Here is a 5,000-nt window from a genome sequence, read left to right on the forward strand (position 1 = left end):
GGCCATGTCAACCCACTGGCTTTCTTGGCGGTAGGCCTGGACTCCGAGGACGGGGGGGAAAGAAAGTCCCCCTTCAGAGGCCAGGTGTAGCGGTTGGCCTCCGTAGCCTCCGGAGGCCAGGTCATCCGCCAAGAAAACCAATGGGTAGGGTAGGTACGCTGTTTATTGACTGAATAAAACGAAAGGTACACCGAATGAAACTTGATATCGTACGTAATAGTGATCTTATTTATGGATAAAAATGAAAGGGTAAGTCCCTGCCATTTCCCCCTCATCCACCGGAGTCCTCCTCTACCTCCACAAAAGCCTACCGGTCGACCTGCCCGCCGGCTGAGTCCCATTGGGAGGTCAGGTCTACCCATTGGTTTTCTTGGCGGATGACCTGGCCTCCGGAGGCTACGGAGGCCAACCGCTACACCTGGCCTCTGAAGGGGGACTTTCTCTCTCCCCCCCCCCCCGTCCTCGGAGTCCAGGCCTACCGCCAAGAAAGCCAGTGGGTTGACATGGCCTCACAATGGGACTCGTCTGGCCGAGGCCAAGGCACAGCAAGAGCGTAGGAGACGGCTGTTGGGTGGGGCAGGCTTCCTTTGGGTCGACCTGGCCTCCGGCTATCTAGACGACCCCCCCCCCTCTCCTTTTTAGCGAGCGCTGCTTCATACGGTCCTCCAGGATTCTGTCGGATTACTTGTTCGCACCAAGCTTTGGTCCCTCCTTTTCCCGTGCCCGTTTCCTTGATCTTTTAATTGCTCGTACGGTTAATTAATAACTCGTCGGTGATCTGACAGTCCCATGACGTTTTGTGGCGTTCTTTCCAAAACGTGACTGTCCCATCCGATTCCGCATCCAAGCCTCCTCCTCCCAAGATGCTTTTTGGGGGGGTGGGGGGGGGGGAGGAACAAAAAAAATACCCATTTCATTTCTCCGATGTGACGATTTGCAAAATTAGATCTTAAGAACCGGCTGAAAAAGAGGGTCTCTATTTCCGGTCAACCGAAACCTCCGTCCTCTATCGTCCGGTAAAACTCAGCTCCCGTTAAAGGGGACTTGTTCGTCCCTGCCGTGAGCCGTGTGAGTTCACGCATCCCTTGTGCCATCGGACCTTCCGGAGGAGGATAAACTTGAGCTGGAAAATTTCCAGCTGCCACGAAGCACGCATTGACACATTTCACTCTCTGAAACAAGCGCCGATGAAAATTTCCCCACGACGTTCTTTTTTCTCTTCGTAACCACGCCTCTCAGTTTTGGCGCCGCTAGTTCTTGCCTGGCCCAAACCGTATTCCCAAACGTTTGACCGTCCCTTTCAAATGTCCCTCCCGAACCTCCTTTGTGCTTCCCAGCCCGTCCTGTGAACCGCTAATATCGATTCCTTTGTGCTCATCGCTTGCATCAATAGGCTTTGACTTTTCCATGTTAACGCTTGCAAATTCCTCCCTATTAATTCTTCTTTCATGCCTCTTCAAATGACCTTTGACCTCCTTCGACTCCTCAGGATCTCTACCCGCTACATAAGGGTCACCTGCGTGGGCTACGGTTTTTAGGGTGTCATTTCCTACCCGAACCCCTTCGATGACCTGATCTTCTTGAATTCGTCGAAGCGGCGGCTCGAGAGAAATTACATAAAGGAGCGGGCTTAACGGGCATCCCTGTCTTCACCCACTGCCATGGGCACTCGCACGGCTCCACAATAGGCCAACATTTTCATGGCAGGTCTAGAACGGCCTTTTCTGAACTCATACCCACTGGCACCTCTCCTTGACTTGAGATTCATGGATGACATTTTCTTTGTCATGGCAAAGAAGCCCTTGAAAGATTTCACCAGGCTTTCAGCGACTTCCACCCCACCATCAATCGAACTGTGAATTATTCCGAACGAGAAATCGACTCCCTAGACACCACGGTACGGATCCACGGGGGGCACACAAGCACCACATTGTACCGGAAACCGACAGATCGGCAAACGTATCTACACGCGTCCAGCCACCACCCCGACCCTATCAGACATTCCATTGTCTATAGCCAAGCCCTACGCTATAGTCGCATCTGCTCCCATCCTTCAGACAGAGACACACGCTCGAGAGACCTACAGCAAACATTTTCGCAACTACAATATCCGGCGGATATGGTGCGAAAGACGATCGAGAAGGCCAGAATGATGCCCAGGCACAACTTACTACAAGCTAAGCCCAGAGAGAACGGCAACGGGGCACCTCTGGTTGTCACTTATAGCTCCCAACTAAAACCAGTCCAACGTATCATTAAGGACCTGCAACCCATGCTGGATTGTGACACTTCCCTCGCTGAAGCACTGGGGTGGGGGGGGGGGTGGGGGGGGTGCGCGCGCGCGCGTGTCCCTTTCTTGCTTGCAGGCAGCCGGCTAACCTAAAACAACTTCTCACCCATGATGATGAACTACTTCACAAGAACATGGACTCTGGCACCAAGGCCTGCCACAAACCGAGGTGCCCACTTTGCCCTCATATAGATTCCAGGAACACCATCTCTGGACCCGCCAATGTCAGCCATACTATCTCAGGTTCATATTCCTGCTCATCTTCTAATGGGATTTATGCCATCACACGCCAGCAACGCCCTTCCACAATCTACTTTGGACAAAACAGGTCAGTCTCTCAGACAAAGACTAAATGGACATAAGTCTGACATCAGAAACCACGATATTCAAAAGCCAGTGGGTGAACGTTTCAACCTTCCGGGACATTCTGTTGCAGATTTAAGAGCAGCGGTTCTCTTACAAAGGAATTTTAAGGGGAGATTGGAAAGAGAAACTGCTGAATCACTGTGGATCTTCAAACGAAAGGCAACGCGTTGACCTGGGCTGAATAAAGACCTTGCGTTCATGGCCCATTACCAATGCTGATTTCTCCACACCCATCTCTCCCCTGGACGTCACAGACTCTTCTGCATATCACACCTCATCCCATCAAGCCCGCTATTCACATAGACATACTGGTCCTCTACTTAAAGACCGATGGATTCACATTCTAGCTGTATCTGAAGAAGTGAGCCGTGGCTCACGAAAGCTCATACCCTACCGGAAAATACGTTTGTTAGTCTTTAAGGTGCTCCTGGACTCGGTGCCCTTTTTCAGCCCCCTTGTAGTGGTTTTCCCCTCCCTTCCCGGCCATTCACTTGGGGCCGTACCAGGGAGATCCAGAGCAAGCCGTCTCTCTAACAGGCTCGCAGAGAAGGACACGGAGCTAACTCTCAAAGTGGCCCGGTTCGGTCGGCGAGCCCCGAGGACTAGGCGGCCACGGGCCGAACGCCACGGTTGAGCCATCCGAGACTTCTATTTATGCCGACGTTTTGAAATCACCCTCTCGGCGGCTTTTCGTGTCTCGGGGTCCGCGCCGGCAATCCTTTCGGACGCACGGGTATGGATAGCGAGGTACGGTGAGGGGGGAAAGCATTTGATCCCCTGCTGAATTCGCCCCTTTGCCCTCTGACGAAGAAAGGACCCGTCCTTAATTTTAACGGTGGGTGCGTCGTCGCTGTGAGAGACAGAATAACCACAGGAAAAAAACCAGAAACCCAGAAGACAAAAGCCAGAGATTGTGGGACCCCAATTCAAAAAGCCAAAAAGATAAAGTACAAGAAGATTGCGATGTCAAAACAGTGTTATTGAAAATTTGGAAAAGATATAAAAAGAGAATAAGTCCTTCTCCACCATCTGTAATGTCACCAACTGAAGCTTATCGTGATAATGTTAAACTAAAACCGGGTGTTCGTTTCACCTACAACGACATGATAGAGTCTACGGGTGAAATCAAGGATATGATCAAACTTCAAGAAAAATTTCAAAAGTTGAATTGGTTAACTTTTTGACAATTGAGATCCAATCTGCAAAAAGACTGCTCATATCCACAACCATTCCGTGAACTAACTGAATTTGAGCAGTTAATATCTAAAAATGATTCACACATATTAGGAAAAATAGATAAACTTCTCCTGAAATACGATACAGAAGAAGAACAAGTGAAAACAAACATGATAAAGTGGATGCAAAATCTTGGAGAAATGATCAAGATGGACTCACTCATGGGAAAAACTTTGCTCCTCCGAATTGAAATATACTGTTTCCCAAGAAGTTAAAGAAAATTGGTACAAGACCTTCTACAGATGGTACCTGACTCCCAATAGGCCTTCTCAAATGACAACTCCAGGGGGAAAAGGCGCATGTTGGAAATGTCAAGAATCAGACGGTTCTTATTTTCATGTTTGGTGGACGTGTCCAAAGCGACAACTCTACTGGAAAAAAAGTTCATCGTGAACTACAATTGATGTTAGATATGAAGTTTATATTCGACCCCAAATTTTACCTACTCAGTATAGTACCGTTAGATTTACCTCAAAAACTGCATGACGTTTTTAAGTATGCTACAACAGCTGCCAGAATAATCCTAGCAAGAACATGGAAACAAACCCACATACCTGAAATTGATGATTGGAAAGAAAAACTCCTGGAATATGCAGCAATGGCTAAAATGACTGATGAATTAAATCCCAAACTCAGTGAATCTACCGACCAATTTCAGGAAAAGTGGGCTTCTTTTTATACATATATGAAATGCAACTAACATGACTAATATATGCTAAAATATTATAGGATTCTGCTGTATACTTTTTACCCCAAATAATTGCTAAACAAGAATAAGAATTTTTAAAATACAAGAGATATTATGAAGCAAAAACTTCAAACTAAAGTCATTTTGTAACTTTATTTTATTCAGAAATCATTTTACAATACTGCTTTGTTTTTATAATGTTAACAGCTATCCCTTTCCCTTTTTCCTTTCCTGTACCCCTTAAGATATAAAGAAGAGGAAAAAAAAGAAAGAAAAAAGCCAGAGATTGACGTGCAGTCCAGGGAGGGAAAGAAGCACTCGATCCCCCTTCGACCGGCCGGAGCCTAACCCTCCGCCTCCCTCGGCCTGGGGGGGCTCCTTGCAAGAAAGATCTCATCTCGTGGAGTCGCCACGATCGTG

This window comes from Euleptes europaea, chromosome 9 (assembly GCF_029931775.1).
Source record: "Euleptes europaea isolate rEulEur1 chromosome 9, rEulEur1.hap1, whole genome shotgun sequence".
Lineage (NCBI taxonomy): Eukaryota > Metazoa > Chordata > Lepidosauria > Squamata > Sphaerodactylidae > Euleptes > Euleptes europaea.